The sequence below is a fragment of the Palaemon carinicauda genome, chromosome 33 (genome assembly GCF_036898095.1).
Source record: "Palaemon carinicauda isolate YSFRI2023 chromosome 33, ASM3689809v2, whole genome shotgun sequence".
In the NCBI taxonomy this organism is placed as follows: domain Eukaryota; kingdom Metazoa; phylum Arthropoda; class Malacostraca; order Decapoda; family Palaemonidae; genus Palaemon; species Palaemon carinicauda.
The window spans coordinates 59580649-59604410 of record NC_090757.1 but is presented as its reverse complement, the minus strand read 5'-3'; the positions used below and the strand labels follow the sequence as shown (position 1 = coordinate 59604410).

At 37.0% G+C, this 23762-nt stretch overlaps 1 protein-coding gene across 5 annotated transcripts in view; it reads left to right on the top strand.

The window, feature by feature from the left end:
* Positions 1-7443: 7443 nt before the first annotated feature.
* LOC137626328 (uncharacterized) overlaps positions 7444-23762 on the top strand; it is a 422549-nt gene continuing 406230 nt past the window's right edge. For 2 of the 5 annotated variants that reach the window (XM_068357402.1, XM_068357401.1), the window contains exon 1: positions 7449-7805. The gene's annotated coding sequence lies outside the window, so the exon portion shown is untranslated. Of the gene's footprint in view, positions 7836-23762 lie in introns of all 5 variants that reach the window. The other 3 variants (XM_068357398.1, XM_068357400.1, XM_068357399.1) reach the window with 3 other exon arrangements.

The following is a 23762-nucleotide window of genomic DNA, read 5'->3' as shown; positions in this document are numbered from 1 at the left end:
AATCAGGCAGGCTGGGGCCATAGACTTCTTCAACATTTTTAAAATAATTGAAAACCATTGAGAAATCTAACGTTCTTTTCATTTTGATCAAGAACCACCTTAGGGGTCTACGGTCCCCATAATTACAAATCCCCCAAAAACTGCATTCAATAATAATGAACCAATTGCAATGAATTTCGACATAGAGATCGTATGAACATAAGAGATTATTTGGGGCTACAGTGTATTAATTTGGAAATTTTTCCTATAATGGGGGGGTTCCTTGGTGGTTGCCCCCCCCCCCCCCCCCCACACACACACACACAATCAGCCTACACTGATTTTCCTTTCCATGTGATAAAATGTACAAAAACTTGCAAAATATTTAATGATCGAGTCATGTAATTTTTATATATTTTGATCATCGTCTCATCCCACGCCTATTGACGCAAAGGGCCTCGGTTAGATTTCGCCAGTCGTCTCTATCTTCGAGCTTTTAATTCAGTTCTTCTCCATTCATCATCTCCTACTTTGGACTTCATATTCATCAGCCATGTAGGTCTGGGTATTCCAACTCTTCTAGTGCCTTATGGAGCCCAGCTGAATGTTTGGTGAACTAATCTCTAATCATAATCTCATCCACATATGGCACTTGAGTAATCTCTCTTAGTTTCATTTCTAATCCTGTCCTGCCATTTAAATCGCAATATCCTTCACACTCATTTTTTTTTTTTTTTTTTTTTTTAGTTTTCTACAAAATGATGCCACCTAGAAAGAGATTCTGCAGAATATTTAATGGTTGAGTATTATGTAATTTTTAGAGTTTTTACAGTTTTTTACAAAATGTTGCCACCCTAAAAGAGGTTCTCATTCGGTAAATCAAATAAAGCAAAATCTGTGAAACTAGAAGGAAACAGAAGAGCAAAGAAATTTACGGAAGGAAACAAATGCAAGAAGAATGGCAGCTAGCCGTAAAGCAGACAATAAAGAACGGACAGATTTAAGATGGAACACTAATGCAAGCAAAAGGGCAGCTACATGTGAGGCTGAAGACAAAGAGCAGGTGAAGTTATGAAGGAACACTTAATACAAGCAGAATGGCAGCTAGATGAGAAGCCAAAGATGAAGAACAGAGGAATTTAAGAAGGAACAACAATGCAAGCAGAATGGCAGCTAGACATGAAGCAGAAGACGAAGAGCAGATGAATTTAAGAAGTAACACTAATGCAAACAGAATGGCATATGATGAAGACCAAAAAAATTCTAGCCTTGAAAAGAATTGACAAAGAATAGCAGCTATAAGAAGTCGGGTATCAAGAAATCAAAGAATGACTCAACCTCAGGATAACAAAGAATGATTGCCCATCAAAACCAAGAAACATCGGAAGGAGCTGAGAATAGTTGCCATATTGATAGAGTCAGACAGGCAGAAGCTAGAGCACATCTATTTAATGCTATACAATGGTGTCTTGGTGCCTTCACTTATGATCCAAGATATTCCTATGAAACAGAAAACATAGTATAAATTGGCTTAATGTCATAACAATGTAATCATTGTGATGCTCAGAAATGGAAAAATGAACCTCCTTGATTGTGTTGCAGTGGAGGGAAAATTAGACTGCCTTTGTTAGTTGAACCTCTTGCATATCTTAATAAACTTCTCAATGGAACATACCATATATATATATATATATATATATATATATATATATATATATATATATACACACACACACACACACACACACACACACACACACACACACGCATGTTTTTATAACAGCCAAAGTACATATAAGATGGTAGCAGTGTGTGTGTGTTGTGACAGATTATGTTGGCCAAGCGTATAATGATTTGCTAATCCACAGCAGAAAAAAAATATTGATGGTAAATCCATCACTGCTATGTTGTAGTGAAGTCTGCAGGAAGTGTTTTAATGAAATTTTTCTTTTCAAACTTATTTTTTTATGTAAATAATCTATTGTATGAATACCGTATTCTTTTTTCAAAGATTTCTTTTATTTAAATGTAGAACCTGAAGTACAAGGTGCAAAAGAAACAAAGAAAAAGACTGTTAGAAAATGTAGGCTATTCTTCTGGAAGTAAGAAACTAAACATTAGTAATCATAACATAAGCACTAAATATTAAAACATTTATTGCCTTCTAATAACAAAAAGAAAAACTCCAAATCCAGTACAGTGTTAAAATCACAAAAAAAAAAAAAAAAAATTAGTGCAGGTTAAATTCAAATAGGGAGGTAAAAAGTATGAAATACATTTATATAAAATCACTGTGACAAAGATAAATTACTTGTTATTATAGCTGAAGTAGTCATATGCTGTACTTGGGTTATATCCCTAAGTGCAACCACTAGATCGGTGCCCTGCCTGCTAAGTCCAAAATTGACCTTAGTCCTTCCCTCAGGTTGTATTTGTGTGGGAACAAATGAGAGGGCTAGTAGCCACACTCCTAGTATTCCTACTGTAATATCACTGTAATGGGAGAGTGAACTAGAGAGACAACTACATAAGAGCGAGAGATCGCTAACAGATTACCAATAACAAACTAAAAGAGGCAATGTTTCAAGCAATTCTTGCATTCCAAAAGATTTTCGCGTGGAGATGTTGCGAGCAAGAGTGTTTTTTTCAAAAGATGATCATAGTTGCTAACAGATGAGTAGAAAGCACAATAACATGCAAATTTTTGGGGTTTTTGTTCGCATTCGGTGAGGGACTGGCCAACACTGTCTCTTCTATGGAGAGAGAAACAGTAGAAGTGACTTATATGACACTCCTATCACTCGGTCTTAAAGACCTAAACATCCATTAAGAAAAGGGCAGCAGCCCTGTTTTCTCAGTACGTACAAAGTCAGCTGACTGACTACGTTCCTGAGACAGAGAAACTTAAGGTACGAACAGGCGCATGTAAAAAAGTTTGCCTCTATGGAGAAAGTGTCAAATAAAAGTTGAATGCATAAGAAGTTGCCCCATGACTTGCTTCTTCATCATTTTGGAAGGGCGAGTGCTTCAAATGAGCTCACCTGATATATTACTGGTCTTACATGCCAGTGTGAAGAAAGACATGCAACTGCTTAGAAAAACTAACGTCCTTAGGTGAGAGCATCCGTTCACACTTGAGCACATGCTGTGCGTATTGAGAGACATGTTGCTCCTCAACACAGGGATCCTTCGGTGAGATGCGTGGAGTCATGCTAGTATTAAGCATGTCTCTCCACAGACATAAGCATGCTGACTTGTTAAGCACATTCAATTCAACTGATAAGCGAGCTGCTATCAGGTAAAGTCCAGCGTTCTATCACAGTCGGGGAACATTGATTCAACAGTGCTTAGAGACAAATTACTGTACTTGCAAGCGCACGTATCCAAGGAAGGATATGAAATACCTTCGGGAAGAAGTATGTTGCTTCCAAAACCGTTTCCTTCCGACATGTAGACAATTGGTGGTCTGACTTAAGGTCAGTATATTGACCAGCCCTTTGAATTGTGGGAGACATGTTTAATGCCAAGGGCATTGTCCTAAGATGCTGCTAGCCTCATCACCAGGAACAAGTGTAAAAGCGTAAAAAAGGAAATATGCTGGAAAGCGATTACTCACCAAAATCTTCAGCCAGTGGAAGAACATCTGTTCTCACTGATAGCTGCTATCAAAGGGACTGTTCAGTGAGCAAGCAGAGGGGCGGTGCTTCCCCGCTTCCAGCTGGTAATTATCAGCCAGCTGGTTACACCATGTTATGAAAGTTTTAACTGGCGCATTCTGCAGTTTTGTCATTATTTTTACATAATTGGGTAGTAGGTTGGCCAGGGTACCAGCCACCCATTGAATAACTAGTGCTGGAGAGTTATTGGATCCTTAGACTGGCCAGGCAGTACTACATTGGATCCCTCTCTCTGGGTACGGCTCATTTTTTCTTTGCCTACACATACACCGAATAGTCTGGCCTATTCTTTTCTCATTCTCCTCTGTCTGTATACACCTGACAACACTAAGATTACCAAACAGTACTTCTTCACTCAAGGGATTAACTACTGCACTGTAATTTTTCAGTGGCTACTTTCCTCTTGGTAAGGGTAGAAGAGAGACTAGCTATGGTAAGCAGCTCATTTCTTATCCTATGACTTTGCATCTATATTCATTATCCATTCTCTGAAATTTTGTATCTCTGCATTCAAAGATATATTGTGTTTTGTAAATATATAATTTTCAGAAGAAATACAGAACATCCTCTGTATTTACACACACACACACTAGCAGCTAATGATATATATATATATATATATATATATATATATATATATATATATATATATATATATATATACTGTATATATATATATATATATATATATATATATATATATATATATCATAGCTGCTACTAGTCCCCTGCAGAACAAAGGCCTCAGACTTGTCCTTCTACTTGCGTCTGTTTATGGTCTTTCTGTCCCAGTCCACACCCGCAAACTTCCTTAGTTCGCCGTTCCATCATCATCTTTTCCTTCCTCTGCTGTGACAATCTCTAAGGACTCATTCTGTTATTCTTAATGTCCATCTATAGTCTGTCATTCTTATTATATGCCCTGGCCATGTCCATGTCCATTTCATTTTCTTACATATTAGAATATTCTATACGTTAGTTTGCTCTTGTATCCATGTTGCTCTTTTTCTCTCTTATTGTTATTCCCATCATTATTCTTAACATAGCTCATTGAGTTAAAACTAGCTTATGTTCTAAGGCTTTAGTAAGGCTCCAAGTATCTGATGTATAAGTTAATACTAGTAGGACCATCTCATTGAATTCATTTCTTTTTAGAGAAAATGGCATTTTACTTTTTATAATTTTATTTGGTTTACCAAATGCTTTATATCGCATGCTTATCCCTCTTTAAATTTTGGACTAGTATCCTGGAGAAACACTTACTGTCTGCCCTAAGTACTGTATGTATTTTCATTAACAATCTCCAGAGGCTTATCCATAATCCTTATTTGTTGTTTCTCTGCATTTTCATTGAATATTATCTTAGTTTTATTCATATTCATTTTTAATCCTACATTTCTGCTTTCTTTATTTAAATCTTCTGTCATGTTTTGTAATTCCTCCCATGATTCACCAATCACAACTATGTTCTCTGCAAATCTTAAGTTGTTAAGGTATTCCCCATTAATATAATTTCCTACATTTTCCCAATCTAAATTCTTAAAAACTTCTTTTACACATGAATAATTTAGGAGAGATAGGGTATCCCTGTCTAACTCCTTTCTCAATTGGAATTATCTCACTATATGTAGTTTTAGGATTGCTGTATTTCTTGTATAGATATCTTCAAGTGTTCTAGCATAAGATTCTTCTATTCCTTAATTTTGAAGAGCTTTCATTACCGGTGATGTTTTGACAGAATGAGAAGCTTTCTTGTGGTCTGTTAATGCCATACGTAGTGGTTTGTCATACTCTTGATTTTTCCATTAGCTGGTTAATTACATGGCTATGGTCATTTGCTGAATACCCACTTCTAAAGCCTGCCTGGTCTTTTGGTTGATTAAAGTCTAGCTGTCTTTCTATTCGGCCTAATATGTTCTTGTAAATATTTTATATATAACAGAGAGTAAACTTATTGGGCGGTAATTTTCAGGTCTTTTTTTTTTTTCTCCTTTTATGAATTAGTATAATGATGAAATTTTTCCAAGCTGTAGGTATAGAGCATTCTTGCAGACATTTTGTGTAGAGTTCATCTCTTTTTACTACTATGAAATCTCCTCCATCTAATATTAAATCATTTGTTAGGCCATCTTCTGCTGCTCTCCTTTTTCATGCCTTTAAATACTCTCTTTACTTCTCCTACTGTGACATTTGGTACTGGCTCATGTGTTTAATTATTTCTATTGGTGAAGTTATTTCTTATATCACTATTGTATAGCATTGTATTATTATTATTATTATTACTAGCTGAGCTACAACCCTAGTTGGAAAAGCAAGATGCTATAAGCCCAAGGGCTCCAATAGGGAAAAATAGCCCAGTGAGGAAAGGAAATAAGGAAATAAATAAATGATGAGAACATGTTAACAATAAATTATTCTAAAACAGTAACAACGTCAAAACAGACATGTCCTATATAAACTATTAAGATGGTTTCTTTCTGCAAATTCTATAAGTATGTCTTCACTGTCACTCCTTGTGCTTACCAACTCCAAATTTACCCACTGCTGATTCTCCTCTCTTCTTTTGACCTACTTTAGCATTGAAATCACCCAAAACAAATGTAAGTTGAATCTTATCTTTTTGCATAGATATCTCCAGATCTTCATAATAAAGTTTCTATTTCTTCCTCTTTATGAGATGTTGTTGGTGCATAGGTGTGAATGATCTTCAGCTTATACTTCTTATTTAGTTTGATGATTATTCTTGAAATTCTATCTCTATTACTGTAACATTCTTCTATGTCACCTACAAGATTTTTATTAATAAGAAAATCCACTCCATTTTCTTTGTTCCTTTCATGTCCTCTGAAGCAAAATATATGGCCTAATTTAATTCTTTACAAGATTCCCCAGTTCCTCTAATTTCACTCACTACTATTATATCCCAATTTATTTATTTCAGTTCTTCTAGATGAACTTTATATATATATATATATATATATATATATATATATATATATATATATATATATATATATATATATATATATATATATATCCTACATATAAAGAGGAAGGGCTGATATTTCTTTTGAAAATTATAGTTGCAAAATGCCTACCTGTATTTTTTTGCTTTTAATGAAACAGTTTTACTTATACATGCAAGTTGATACACCTATACTGTAAACAACTTGTCACGGGCACACAGCCTATATATATATATATATATATATGTGTGTGTGTGTGTGTGTGTGTGTATGTATATATATATATATATATATATATATATATATATATATATATATATATATATATATATATATATATACACATATATATATACACATACGTGGGCGTGTGTGAAGTGAACAAGACTGTGAAGAATATTGAGTAATAGCTAGGCTATTACAATGCTATTCGCTGTTAGGCGACATAACTCCAGTATTATTATACAGTGTCCGGTTAAGGCTCTTCATTTCTGGTAGTCGACTGTCCTTTATAACATTTATGGATAATGGATAACTGTGAACGGTATTGTTAAGAATATACAATTCTTGTGGTCATGATGTAAAATTATCAAGGTTTCTTGTGTAGTATTTGTGTGTTATGCCAGTGTTCAGAAATATCCCACTCTGATTCTTATGCATAGAATATATAGACCTACTGTAGTAGTTTGTGATATTCTATTCGGAATCTTGAAAATTAATATATGTAGAACTTCAAAGGTTCAAATAGAACTTCCTGCTGACTATAATAACATGTTAGGTATGAAGCATCACGTAATCGTATTTGTTGACATTCCTTAGCCCCATGAGTCTCGTCCCAAGTGTTACCTACCCGGTGAACCAATCAGAAACGAGTTTACAAACGGCCAGCCAATCAAAACCCGACTACCTCAACCCTTTGTTACCATGACAACGCTTTATGAGTGAGCGATGCTAAGGTAACATTTTTAGTTGTAGTGGCAGTGCAGGTGGTTTGGTGTTCGTTAAAACGCGTCTTGTCGGTGACATTTTCGGTTTTTTCTTGAACTTTATTCTTGAGGAAGTGTTATATAGAAAGTTAATTGCTTTCAAAAGAAGAATCAGTTACGTTGACGAGGAAATATCAAGAAATTCTAGCAACTTTCAAACTTTTGAACAACTTTCGGTTGCTCTCCCTCTCGAACAGGTGATTATATTGTCAACTATCGTCTTAACAGTAAGTCATTTACGATATTTTTTTCTACTAATGATAAAAAATTTATTTCATTTGTTTTTATATATATGCAATGACATTCCGAGTACAGTCACAGGATGAATCAAACCATGTTAGGCCCCGCAGAACATGGCCTAGGTCTATAGCCTAGGTAAGGTTACTTTGTCCATGCTAGCTTAAAGTCACAAGTTAGGTTTATTGAGAAATATATTTTGTTAAATCATTGTATTTCAGTGCAGTTAACTACAGGCATGTCTTGATTTCGGATACCCTATTAGATCCACATTGGTAATGATCGTACATCTACTGTGTGTGTGCGTGTGTATATATATATATATATGGTATTATTATACTTAAGGTTCTATTGTAGTTTATTACGGGTAATGTAACCCACCAAAAAAACTATTTTTTTTTCTATAGAAAAAGGTCTGTTCTCTTAAAAAATGACACTCGTTCCTGTCGCAAATGAATAGTTTTAGAAATATATATTTATGTTAACATATCATTGCTAATGTTAGCAAAGCGAGCCAGTGGCGGAACAAGAACCATTATATTTATCGTTGCAAATATTAGCGTAACATTGCTAATGTTAGAGTGCGTAGCTCAACATTACCACTTGCCTGTGCATGTGAGCTTGATGTTTTCGTTTTCTGGCGAGTGAAGCGAGCCCATGGCGGAACAAGAGCCATTATATTTAAACATTTTAACAAAAAATATATGTTTTCCTCTAGTAAATAGCGTGATTTAATCGGTTTTCACCTTCATTTCAACAACAACAACTAGTTTGGCTAATTGAAGTTAGTCAAACTGGTTGTTCTGTTTGTTTGTAGTTGAAATGAAGGCCAAATTCAGTTAATTCACCTTATTTACTACAGGAAAACATATTTTCTGTTTGAAATGATACCCTGTAGGCTTGTAAAACTTTACTGTGCTTTATATATATATATATATATATATATATATATATATATATATATATATATATATATATATATATATATATATATATATATATATACAGTATATATATTTTCTCTTTCGGACGCAATATCTACTGTATACTATCACTGCTCGCGAATCCGTGTGTAGGTATTTAGTCACAATCTTATTGTTTTTGATCAAGTTTCTTCCTTGTAACTTTTCCCCAGAAACATTCCATTTCCACTTAAGGATAATCACAAGCTCTTTTTTTCATTGTTGATTAACTAAGGGTAAACAGGGGTTTTGCCTGGGTGCAAAGTTCTCTCCTGGTAAGTAAGAACATCGTGATTTATGTCAGGTTAGGTGGGGGGATTTCTAAGGTTAGTACTGATGCTCTTAATTTCCTTACAACTTTTAACACATGGCTGATCTTGGTCACCATAGAAAATTGTATTGAGTAGTAATATAGTATACACTTGCCACTGATTTGTTTTTCTATATCAAGGAAAACTAGGTTGGTAACATCCAGTCAAATTATATCAAGATGTAACAAAGCGGATTATTCTCATTTTTTAAACTAGATACACTGTACTGTCTAAACTACGCAATCACCCATTGAAATACTACCGCTTTATAGTTATTAGTTCCTTTAACTGGCCAGATAGTACTACATTGGATCTCTATGGCTACGGATCTTTTTTATTTTGCCTACACATACAGTACACCCAGTAGTCTGGTATATTCTTTACATATCCTCCGCTTTCCTTATATTGTACGCTAGACACCAGAGTAAAAAATTATAACCTGTAATGGATGTTTTTGAAACAAACATTTACATCAAAATTATAATGTTTTGTACTGTACAGCACAAATGCTGTGAAACTTGTGAAATTTCAATGTTATTTGAAGATCAGCCTACTTTAAAACACTTCCCCTAAAATTACCTGACTTAACCCAACATGAGGCTAACATAATTGTACTGTCAATTTCAAATGAAGATGGAAATCTCTGATTTGTCTTGTACTGTATCACCCTGAACCTTAGCAGGCAGCTTTTGCTGTTTCAATTTTTTTTTTTCTTTTTTTTTTTTTTTTTTTTTTTTTTTTTTTTTTTTTGCGGGAGCTAACATTCATGTCCCTTAAGACTTGTATATTTATGTCCCTTAAGATTTGATGATACTGTCTTTTAGTATTTTTCTATTTTAAAGTGAAAGTTATTTCACTATAAGGAAGGATAAATATCTGACATTGATTAATATTGAATGAATTATAATATCTTGGATAATTGGGGTGTTTATCATAGAAGTACTGTAGAAACAGAAAAAAAACTTGTGTTAGGACTTCATAGCTAGATTACTGATTTAACAATCAATCTGGATTTGTTTGCCAGTATTGTTTTTTTGTATAATATAATAGAAACTACTGTATGTAAAATACAGAAATTTTTGGCAGAAACTAGACTTGTATAATATTGTACAGCATACAAACAACTTCATGGAAATTTTGTGGTAGGTTTAGCTACATATTTTTTAGGTAGCTCTACATTAATATATTATTGGAGGTAGGACAGAGGAAATTAGGCTTATTTTAAGATTCAATATACAGTAGTACCTTACTATGTTTCCTGCATTGCATAATACTGTAATGCTTCTGTCTAGCAAAGGCTGGAGGTAGATCTTAGAAGACCTTCCTGCCTTCGGGAAATCCTTACGAGCTGGTACCTGCATGTCTGGAACCCTGCAGTGGGCAAGGTAACCGGTCTGTGGCTGCCTTTCTGCCTTTTATTGGTGGGCTTTAGACTTTCCGTAGCCTGTAGACTAGACTACTGTACTAAAATAATGCAGGAACGAAGATTCTGATTCTGTCTTGTTCTCCACTGGGCCAGCCGCTTGAGATAGTACTGACTCAAGAAAGTCACTGTCTTGGAGAGGTTCAGCTCTGTCTGGGAAGGAATCGTAGGGCACATCTTCCTGTGCAGACACCGTACCGAGTTGGTGTCTCGTAGGGTCAGAAGTTAAAACGTTTCCCGTTTGTCTGGGGAGAAACACGTCTTCTGGTTGAAACTTTGTCTTTTAGTTCCTGATTTCTCTTTCGTGGATCTTTGGGGGAGTGGCTCAAGAACTGTTTTAGGGTTTTAAATCGCCCTCCACTTTGAACCAATCTGTTTACAATAAGGGTGCTCCACCCTACCTGTTTGCAATAATGTGCACTTGATGGAGCGCCCTCTCAACTGTTCACGATTGCTCGCCCCTACAGTAGCTTTAACTCAGTTGCTCGCAATCGGGCACTCCAACTTGGGCGCCACTTCATCTCTTTGCTATAGCATGAACCTAAGGGATCACCATCTCAACTATTTGTGATTGCTCGCTCCTACAGGAGCGCCAACTGACTCGTTCAAATTTGCTCTCACACTTTGGAGTTTTTATGCTCTAAAATTGATCCGCATGAGGTTGATGTTGAGCATTCGCAAACGATCAGATTTGTGCACACAAGCACTGCTATGAGAGTGCACTTTCTTGTATGTGCATGTTATGCATTTACCATGCATTCTTCAGACTTTTCTCCTGTTCCGGATCATGCGTGCTCTTCAATTGGCACAATTTTCTTATGCTCACACATCACTGATGGTGCATGCACTCCTCTTAACATACTTTCATTTGTCTTAAGAGCATTTACTTGCTTGTGCACTATTTCCTGATTGCAAGTACTAACTGTTTCTTGCGCACCCTTCTTCACGTGGTGTGCCCTTATCGGATCTTGATGTTAAACCTGTTCTCACACAAATGCGTCCTACAGCTAGTGCATGAGATCCAGATTGCTTTATGCTTATACGCATCACATTAATTGAAAATTCTTCTGAACTGGAAAAATCTCCTTTAGACAAGTGCATCCTGTTAGGGCTCATTCATCTGTTTGCATGCTTGCTCTCCTGTGAATCACACTAGTCTTCTCACATGCTGTATTTGAAGAAAGCGCATTGTACAGTTTATTTGATTCCATGTTGGAACACATTCGCCACAAGAAAAAAAGAAAATCACTTAAAACCTTCAGTTTGTAAATAGATTGAAGTTTTCAATGCATTGTATATTCAGATCCAATGTTTTGTCTCCTTGTATTTAGTGCACACATTCTTCAGTGTACATAACCAAGAAGACTGGTGCAAGTCTCAAGGCTCCTGTTACATACTTCTGGTCAATGCTGCTCTGCAAATGCTTTTCTTAGCTCACATAGCTGTCCGATTTTCCAAGGCCAATATTTTGTGCAAAATCCTCACACTTTTCAAGACAGGATTGTGAGAAAAGACCTTCCCACTCATCCTCGGTTTACAGTTAAAGAAGATAACTTCTCTTGACTATTCTACATGCGCTTAAGGTCAGCTAACGCTGCAGTGATTTTGTATTTCTCTTTTAAAAAGGAGTTTCGATGCTTCTTGCTCCTCCAGGAACAAAGCACTCTTATGGGTGATGGGGGGGAAAGGGTGCTGCCCTTTTTCCCACTAAGATGTACGTACTCGCTTGACCTCATCTCCTCACCTGTTCTTGTCCATCCATCCATATACCAAGGCACTTCCCCCAATTTTGGGGGGTAGCCGACATCAACAAGAACAAAACAAAAAAGGGGACCTCTACTCTCTATGTTCCTCCAGCCTGTTCTTGTATTTTATGATATTCCTCACCTATAGCTGAGCCTTCAAATGTCCCTTCTTTGAGAGGAAGAGCAATTAGTCACTAAGGTACATGATGACTTATCAGACTGAGGTCAAGAGATATTGACCACTCCTTTGCAGGGATGCAGGGGAGGAACAATGTTGTACCAAATCCTTCTCTTCTTGGGAACAAGTTATGGTTCGAAATACATAAGTGTAATGCTCCTACTCCTATGCTAGGTTCATTGGATACTAAGCTCTAGCACTGCTAGTCTGGACATTAGAAACTACCCTTTACCCTCTCCCACCCTGAGACATATCCATTACTCCAAGCTGCTGGTACGTTTCAGCAGCGAACCCATATGGAAAGACTATCCTTGTACATTCTCACCTTGTATCCAAGAAGAAAGGTTCATATCGGCAATGCATCCTGCCGGCCGGGATGTAGGCAACCACCCTCTTACCTAGACTCTTGGGATAATTCAGCGATTCCAGCATTTAGAAGAACAGCAAAATGACGACGACTTTTGGGAAGTTGTGGTGCAAGGGGTTTCGTACTGTGAACGTCTCCTTCCCAGAAAACATGTTCTAGTACTGTACATATGACAGGTTCATACCTGTTATCTTGCACGAGACCAACACCTCTCTTGCTTCTGCTGTAGGATGAGTACTGCCTTTATATCCTTCCCTCTTCTAACGATTCCAGAGATGACAACCAGACAAGAGCAGCCGTTTTGAGCGAATGATAAACGAATGTTACAATTGTTTTGATCTTGACAGTCTTGTTTCAGCTGACTTTTCTTACAACATGATCACCATAGACGCGATCTCACATACTTAATCTCCATGATTCAGCCTTCCATGTTGACACTGGTCTTTATGCACCCAGTCATCTGTGGATGTGATCGGACATCTAGTGACAGCACAACTCGTAATTGGATCTGTCGAACATGTTCTTCAATGACTTTCGGGATACATAACTTCTGACTACTGCTTTAAGACAGTTTTCCAGGCCATGATATGAGTGAAAGAGGAACCTATGATGGTTGTCATCACTAGTAACAGATGACGAGATCTTCACTGTATGAGTGCTGAAGTTTTCTTGTGGTCTTGTTTTTGTCTTCACAAGAACCGTTCAGTTATGGTATTTCTCCCTAAGATGGGACTCATTACGCTGGTTTTCCATGATCTTCGTTCTCACAGGATCGACCAAACCGAAATTGGGAATTATGCGATCAAAAACCAGCAATTGGAATCCACATGACCCTGAATCACACTGTAGGGAACCACTTGATCGGAAACCAAACAATCGAAAACCACAAGGTAGGAAACTACGAGATAAAACCTAACGATCGGAACTTACGCCCACTCTTCAGGTGATCATCACTTTCTCAAGTCACAAAGGAACTAGTACACGTCTCCTGTCATTGGCTCCTTCTCAGAGATCTTCATTTGTGCTCAAGATATCAGGATGCGATGAGATTATCCTGACATGAGAGCTTCCTACTTTCTGATTTTTTGTGAGAAACTATCATAAAAGTTCATGTATTTTGTATTTTTTTTTATCAGACATCAAGATTAACCAACTCCTTTGCTTTATAGGGTTTGGAACAGGATTTCTCAGGTCCTACTGCAGCACTCAATATTCTTACAAGCACCAAGAAGCCACATTGTGCCAGCACAGTTGTCAGCAAGTATCCTATCCATCCTAGGATAGGCACTTGCATGTTCCAGTAACGAAGCGCATGATACCATGCTCTTTCATTCATCACCCAGAAGCAGTTCAATAAATGGCTAACACTCATTTTCCTCTGCTTTTTATGGAATCATCCTATTTCATGCTCCTCAGCTGACAAATGTCCTTGGGGATTCTTCAAGGATGTTATGAGAATCATTTACCCTATGGCTCCCAATTTTAATCTGCTCCCTACTGAAGCAAGATCTTTAGGATTTATTTTACAATTACCAGGTCCTTACACTCATTTGTAAGTTATGGTCGAGACTCCTTTCGTTTAACATCAAGACAAGTTTCCCTTGAACAGCTCCCCTATGATTTCTCCAGTATTGCTGTAGCAGCACTAGTCAACCACTGATGGTCTCCTTACCTTTAGGTGCTGTTTAGAACAGAAATACAGGATGACCTACCCAGTTAGCGGTGGGACGATCCTTTTTGCAAGATCTTACCACCAGGGAATCTGAAGCCCAGAGACATATCGGGGGATGGAGGGGCCACTATACTTCTGTTCTTGACTACAATGAGTAATTTTTTATGGACCCTCTTATCTTCAAGCAGGATCCTGCTTGGGAAGTCGTCATGGTAAAGATGTTTGCAAGAGAACTGTCCAAGCAAACGCTCAGTTGACAGAGACTTGGTGTAAGGTTCAGTTATGATCACTTGATCATGACAGGGCAGAAAAACTTTTGCTAAGTTATCGCCATCATGCAATCTGCTCAGCATGTCAACTGAACAAGGCAACATTCGAGGATGCCTTCCAACATCCCTTGGGAATTATAGGTGTTTACTTCATGCTGCCCATTTTTTCCACTGGACTATTACCCAACATTTAGAAGATATGTCATTAAGGTTTGGCTTGATCTTCATTGCTCCTAGGAAACCTCACGCCGATTGTGTCCAGATCAGTTGTTTAACTACTCCTGTCATAAGGGGGAATCTCCTCAAGCATGATGAAGGATACTGTGCCACCCCTGACCTAAGTTTTCATCGAGGACTCAAGTCTAAACTTCATGAAAGTCATGTATACTGGAGGAGGATAGAACTCAGGTTGTATAGAACTGTTCACCAGCCCACAGGTCGCTCTAGCATTTGTATTTGTACAGTACCGGTACTTAAATACTGGGGACAAGATACAAATAAGGCTTCTCCTTTCAAAACCATCCTTTACTTTTCTCAAGCCTTATTAAGCAGGTAAGAACGACATACCATGCCTGTATCACAAGTTATTCTGGAGGATATAAAAACTTCATCACCTTTGTTCGAGAGTGCATGTTCAGAACCAAAAATCCAGTCACTCACAATGTTAAGCCGTCCTTCGTTTCTTCCTTCAAGAAATAGCTAACAGGAGCTAAGACAACTTGCATTCCATCAGCATTGGACACCACTACTGTTCCCCCATGCACCCCATCAACAGAAAGAATAAGAGAGGAGATCCAAGAACTGTCCGTTTCAGACTTCGTGACAATTAGATATATAGTACTGCTCCTGTAAGTGAGAATACAAAAGACCATCCTGGATTCGAGCTCACAAAATTAAACATATTGGAGTTCCTAGCTCTTGTGAAGAACTAGCCAGGGGCATAATTCCTGAAGACGAGAATTCAGTCTACCTACTCAGTTTTGTGATTCCCAATCTAGATGGTTAAAAGACTAGGGATGTAAGGGTTTATCTGCAGAAGGACCAAGGATAATTAAATAATTCAAGACTGAGAGGAGCTTGATCCTGTAAGGTGCAGTGAACATTCAGAACCCTTACTGAAGGAACACTGTGTAGTTATGACCACTAGATCCAATATGGAAGTTGATTACTGTAGTAACTGGCCAGTAAAGTTAGACATACGGCCCACAAGAGAAGGTTCGCTGGTCTTCAGAGAATAGTAAAGGAAGTTAAACAGGTTAAGTCCCAAAAAAATTCATCACTAGTTTGACTGGGTAAGCTAGTATTGTCATATCTTTGTGTAAGTCCCCTTGAACTAAAAGTTACTTTTAGTTTTGTTTACAACGTATAAGATTTACCATTGCTCACTGTATAATATCCAGTTTTGTAAATCTTAACATGAAGCAATTTTCCTTGATAGGAACCATGCAATTTCATACTCTTCATAACGGTTATTTATAACACATTGCTTTGTACAAAAATGCTAACCAATCCAGCAGGTTAGCTAACTTGAAATGCAATAAACCCATCACAATCTGGAAGGGGTATACATTTTTACTTAGCCACTGAGACGGAGAAACTTGAAAGTTGGAAACAGTTAACATGCTACTTAGCATTACCATTAACCACTAGATGATTTCATTATTTTACTAGGGACGTTTTGAAAGGGAAGCATATCGGAAAATTTTGGCAAATTTTTGGTATTAAATGTCGATAAACTAAATTTCTGAAGAGGTAATATGAACATCAAGTGAGTATAGAAATACGTTTTACTTTTAAAATTCTGGTTTTCATCTTATTGGCTTCGCGGTGTTAAATGTCATGACCATGAATATCTTATTACATCCCTTTTTAAACCCTTTCAGTTTCAGTAACAGTATTCCTTAGCACAGTCAGTCACTTATTCTAATCTATTTAGAATGTTTAAGGAATAGTTTTCAAACATTTGGTAGCAGAGTTATACCCCTCCCTGCTACTGTATTAGTAGTGTTGTAATCATTTCTATCTAGGCCTTGCTTGCCTTGGTAGTTATTATGTTTTATAGTCTACTGCACTGATCTCAAGGTAGAAGGCTGCTTAATACAGAGTGGTGAGATCTTAAGGCCAACAACAATCACAGAGGCCAAGTCAGTCAGTCTTACTGTAAACAGCTACTGCGATAATAGCGACTTCTGAGAACAGTTGGCCTAAGGTAGAGTACTTATGAAAGGGTTATTGATCTCTTGGTAGAAGTTCCTCTAGATGACAGATCAGTGGAATACCAGAAAGATAATAAAACTCATCACTGCGCATGGTATGAAAGTCGCTTTTAGCCCTTCGTCTTCGTGGGGGTCGAGTAAAGATGGACTAAGATATTCCATCTTGTGCTGAGTAACAGATACTAGAGAAGAGCGAAAATCGTTTAATACTGTATCAGTGCTCTAGGGGAGTACCTCTGGAACAAATAACCACTCCCTAAGATCGGTCCATTAACACCTTAATTAACTTGCTGATCATTGTATTCGCATGGTTTCTGTCATGTTTTTGTAGTTTATATTACTTTACTTTACAAAGGTGATTATACATTACTGATACTGGTTCAGTACAAGATAAGCCAATTCATAACGCTGAAGTCGTTGCCTATCCACCTTTTGTTTTAGAAAAAAAATCATGTTCCTAACTGCCTTACTAACAGCTCTCACTGTTACTGCAGTGTGTATTACTGTAATATATGTGCAAAGGGGGGGGGGTGTACGTATGCAAAGAAATGGGGTTTGTTTTGAAAACTCAAATCCTAACAGAGGTGATGCTGCGAGGATCCGCGAAGGATCGTAACCTCATTTGAAGTATTACGCAGATCTCAATATACATTATTAAAGACGAAATTTGCTAAAGAATGTTCAACATTCATTTGTACTTGTAGTCATAATAGCTGTAGATGATAATAAAATAAGTAAACATTTAGTAAATGCAGCATAATTATTAATGACAAGTTGGTGAATATCAAGTGCATTTAGATTATTTAGACATTCTATGTTTACTTCTAATGTAAACTATTTCTTGTGTGGTTTCTTTGCAAGTTTACTGGTCAAAGCACTGTTGGTTTATATAATTAGTTAGATGATATTTTCATTGAGAATTACCTCATTTAGGAGAACGTTTAGTGTGTATGGACAAGGATTATGTGGAGGTATCTTGTAAGCCCCAAAGCTTTGATTCACCTAGTAAGGGGCTATTGCTATCGGTGAATCTAATATATTGCAATGTAGGTATAACTTAGGGTTTTTGCAGTGTTCCTTCAGTTCCTAGCTGCACTTGCGTTGTATTTTTCTCCCTTACTCCCATTACTGCTTCCTTTCCTCCCATTACTGCTTCCTTTCCTCCCATTACTGCTTCCTTTCCTCCCATTACTGCTTCCTTTCCTCATCCATGATATCTAACTTCTTAACTCTTACTTTAGTGTGACTACAGGTTTTACCTCAGTTACTCGTGAGTGAGGAATGGGCTCACGAGAACCAGTGCCCAACTATCGAATTCATATATGCAATCCAATCCTTGTGATTGTACTCTCGTAATCGATTTATACATTTTTGTTATTTGCTTTGGGAAAACCCAGGAATAACATCATTTTTTAAGCCATCGTTCCATATTATTATCATCGGAGTCCTCATTTGCGTTTAGCATATTCATGAAAAGTTTATGGTTGAAGTTGAGATGTGAGCATAATCTATAAAACTCTGCTGTAAAACCCATGGTAGATTCTTATGCTTCCAGATGAATTTTTTAAAATGAAAATATTTTTGCATCAATTTATTATGATTATTATTCTTATTATTTTACTACTACTACTACATTATGTATTAAAACCTAGTGGCAGAAATACGTTAGTTGAGTAAGTCTTAAACTATTAAATACCTAGACCGTGATGAAGGTTAATCTAATTAGGCCTCACTCATCCGTCGATTCGTGCATGTCTATCTATAGAAAATCTGACGAGATGCTTCATTAGGGTGTTGCACGGAAAAGACAGACATGCCCTAAATATTACGTTCCTCATTTAAAGAAGCTATAGCTCGAACCATCGCTTTGTAAACAATGTGTAAAAGGGGTTTAATCAGCTTATTGTAAGATACTAATGTATGCGACCCGTCAAAAATGACTACCAAATATCTAGATGGATATGCTCACACACGCGCACACAGATTTAACCCTTCCAACCCCGAGAGACCGAGTACAGTAGTTATATGTCCAGCAATATATAGCCAGACACTAGTTCTTTATTAAACAAGGAAGAGATTGTCCAGAAATAGTACCAGTTGAGAAATAACAGGTTTGCTTTAGTAGTTATAACTGATATGTTTTATATATTCTGATTAATGATAATGATAATAGTCCCATATTAGAGATGGGAGTTATTGTGGATCATATTTTTAAGTACCTTAGAATTGGTACTTCCAACACAAATCATTGGTTTCTTGATTTGTTTTTTTTAGTCTGTAAAATATTGCTGCTGTTTTGTGGGTTGACTTTTGCTGTTCAGTTCGATTCCGAACTTGTTTGTGGTGACTTCCGGATAGTTATCCACGATGTGACTTCGGCTACAATCCTTGTTGGAAAAGCGGTATGTTATATGCCCAAGGGCTCCAACGGTAAAATACCTGTGGGGAAAAGAAATAAGCAAATAGATAAACTACAAGAGAATTAATTAATGATTAATTTCTTATAAATATCTGTAAATGTTGAATGGTAAAGTCTTATAAGTAGTAAAAAGTAGATTAGTGGATAAATAAAAGTAGACTGGAAAAGAACACTAATAAATAAAGAGGAAAAGTTGAGACGGAAAAAAACAAACTTTAGGACCACCTCTAAATATGAAGCGATGGGAAAGAATAGTTTGTTTTTACGTATGATATGCAAGTTAAGCTAATGAAGCTTATAGATTAATAATATAGAGATCAAGAATGACAAGTAATTCGTAGTTCTGTAGATGATGACCAAATGATGGTGAAAGGGAGAGGAATGTGTAGTGTAATCCGTGCCTTATGGTAACTACTTGTGGTCGAAGGTATGTTGATAAACTTTGCAAAACCTTTTTTTTTTTCAAGTTAAAATTCGTTGCGGCATTATGCATAGTAGTAAGTTTCAGTCATGACAAGGAGAAAGTTCAAGGTCCCGACGGTTGTCATACCAATGGGACAGGCAGCGACATCTAAAATACTTTAGATAAACAGACATGAAAGTATTTTGCCTCCTGACGATATTCCTGTAAAAATGGTAAATTAGTTAGAATGTCCTATTTTAAAAATAAGAGGCATTTATTTTTATATAAGATCTAGTTATTTTTATATGAAAGGCACGCATTTAAGAATTGCTCTCCTGTGGTGTTTATAGCAACATAGCGTCCCGCACATTCATTATTTATTATTCTTGTCAGAGAGAGAGAGAGAGAGAGAGAGAGAGAGAGAGAGAGAGAGAGTTAGTTTGGGCGGCGACATTTAGAGTATTGACAATTCCCCGTCGTTATTGATGCATTCCCGTACCACTTGGCCTTTGCTTGTACTGCTGCACTCCCCCAAGGTCAGTTACCAGAGAGGGAGAGAGAAGATTGTAGCGGAATTGTGATTTACGAGGACCGGTGATCTTTCCTGAAGCTTATTTCGTGTGTGTTTTTCGTTTTTTACTCGATGTGGAAATTTCAGCGTAAGTGTTCAAAATCAAGCAGAAAAATCAATTTTTGTTACTTCCATGAAATTTATACAATAAGAGTTCGTAAAGTCAAGTTTACTTATATATTTGTGTTAGTGTTAGTTGGCGTTTATAAGTATCATTTATAGTGACTGCTTATGGACAAACTCCATTTTTTGTCTTTTTTATATAAAGTTTTATGTGATATAGTTTTTATTAAACAGTTATATCAAGGTCTGTGAAATGTCATTGAAGTCGAGTTTTATCTACTGTATTTTTGCTAGTACGGTCAACTGTCAGACTTAGCCAATGGCCTTAAGTAACTCCAGTTGTATTTATCACACAATTTCTTTGAAATTATCTACATTTTATCGTCAGCATCGTTAACTAAAATGTTATTGTCAATGTGAAATCCCTCTCTCTCTCTCTCTCTCTCTCTCTCTCTCTCTCTCTCTCTCTCTCTCTCTCTCTCTCTCTCTCTGATTTTAGCTTCATTAATGTGGATCTGGCTGACGAGTTTAAGAGTTCAGTTAACATGGAACATCCGTCGAATATTTTCTTTCTTGATAAGTTTGGTCCTTGCTGTGCTGTAGTGAGGATAGGTCGGGCGGCCGGAAAAATCAGTAAATCATTTCAACATTTACTTTTCTTGATGAATGAGAAGTGTGGCACAAAGATATTTTTTTTCATTGTGGTTTGACCTAGTTTCACACACACACTATATACATATATATATATATATATATATATATATATATATATATATATATATATATGTGTGTGTGTGTGTGTGTGTGTGTAAGTAACATTTCTTACCGGTCACACTCAGTGGCAGTGCCAGACGTATGACTTATCGGTCTCCCTGTCCTTCAATAGTTGGAAGGAGTAATCATACCCTTGTGATAGGGATTAGGGCTTGTAAAAGGAAAGGGGTAGGGGTTGGGAGGAATTAAATGGGTGCGTGCGTTCATATCTATCTAAATATTTAGCTGTCATTTTTGACGAATCGCGTACACTAGTTTATGTGTGTGTGTGTGTGTGTGTAAGGATGGCTTAGGTGTCATGTTAGCCTATACTCCCATCCTGCGGCTAGTGTTTTTGTATATGCCTTTATCCTCATGTCCATCTTTCCTCTGACTGCGTCTCACAATTGTCGACAATCTACCAGATACTTGATTCACTGCTAAGGTCAGCGATAAAATTTAACAGAACATGGGACACTTGGCCCAATCAGGATTGTCTTACTGATATTGCTGCTCTTGATAGTGAGGCGAATATCATAATCACATTTTACACTCCGTGAGTGTGCGCGCGCGCGCTTGAGTTGTTTGCTTTGTATATTCGTGAATAATAATTTAGTTTGCATAACGGTTTTCATTTAAATGATTTTCGGGCGTCGGTCTTTTGGATGTCACGGAGTTATTTCCATGAGGGTGAGTATCATTGGACACATCGTTGTACTATACCGCACGTGTTTCATACACGCCATACACTGTAATGCTATTGCTAATGCGGCAACATAGCTGCCAGAGAGGCGAGGTGAATGCATCAGATAACATAGTAGTAGCAGTTTATTGACAAACCAAACCTATGGTACAGAAAAGTAATCTTCGTTGCATATGAATTAGATATTTCCAGAATAATCACCAATACACAAATATAGTTTGAGAGCAATATTTCACATCTACGCTATCAGTCTACAACACAAAACCTAAGATCATAATTCTTATTTTCTCCTCTCCCTCTTTTCCTTCGTTTCCTTCTTTCTTTTCTTTTCTTTTCTTCCCCTACAATACCGACTATTCAAACGTCTTTAGGATGCAACTTTCAACATACCATAACCCTAATACAATACAAAACTACGTCCTTAAAGCATCGCAATTATTGCACATATGTCAGCAGTAGTTCATATACAAAGTTACATACTTCTTCCAAATAAACTGTTTCACTGAATAATTCCTTAATATCTGCGAAGTTTAACATTCAGTACCTCTCCTGACAATGATCAGGAAGTTGGCAGTGTATCAAAACATGTTCTGTTTGCACGTGAATATCATCACACTGACACAGGTTCTTCCCGAGTTATTGCGGCTTCCACCTTCCTATCGCTATCCTCTGATTATGAAGACATGAGACGCGGTCTCGCAAATGCCTCACGTTTATGGTCAGGTATGAATATGTGTGTCACATCAACCGGGTGCACAGTCATCATCGGATTCATGTCTGTAATATAGGTTCCCAACTTGTGCCTTCCCTCGAACAGCTTCAGATATCTTCTCTAATGGGTGTGCATTACCATTTCCCATACATCTATCAAGGAAGCGATATCCTGGGGGTATTTGCCTCTACATATTTGATGCACCCTATGAAACGGTTCGCCATGGTCTGTATGAGCAAATTTTGACCATGAAACTACTACTGCCCGGACTGGAGGGATACCTGCCTCTAACATACACAGGTTTCTATACGTACACTTAGTAAACATTTCATTAACTTTTTATATTGTTTTTCCATTCCTATATTACTATTCGTAAACCATGAATTGGAAGCATATATCAATGATGATGTCGCTGCCGCATAAAAAAAAAAAAAAAAAACATTTTTTTTTCTTACATTAAAGGCATCTGAGTGTTGCTCGCACAAAATATAGCAAATTTATTTGCAATAATCTCTGACGCTATTTCATGTTTTTCCATAGCTGCGTTGCTTCTCCCCAAGTCCTTGAACCATGCACCAAGATACAGATACTCAGAGGAATAGTTGAGATTGTACCCACCACTTTGTATCGATCTTTTATCATTATCTTCACCTTTAATTACAAAAAAATTGGTTTTCTTGTCGTTAATCACCATGCCGCTTTCACCACAAAATTGGCATACAATATCCAACTTCTTCTTACACGTCTCTCTGTTTGTAGCTAATATAACAGTATCGTCCATTAACAACATAGCATGCAATTAACCCAGAAATCCACCCTTTCCAACCGTCCTCAATATGCTAACCATATGATCAATGTATAGGACTAGCAATAAACAGCTCGGCGGGGCCCCTTGGCCAACACCGATATTCGCATCTACAGTTGCCGATCTGAGGATATTTTTAGTGGATACATTCATTTTATGGCTCTAATCATCACAGCTCCACATCCTAAGGACAAGACGGTTAATTAACTTTAGCCGAGGGACCCTGTCATAAGCTTTACTAAAATCTATAAACGACATGTATAATTTAACTTTGGTATGCATCGCATCATCACATACTCTCAAGTAAGGTATATAGAATAAGGCTATATACCTTGCTCTCAAGCT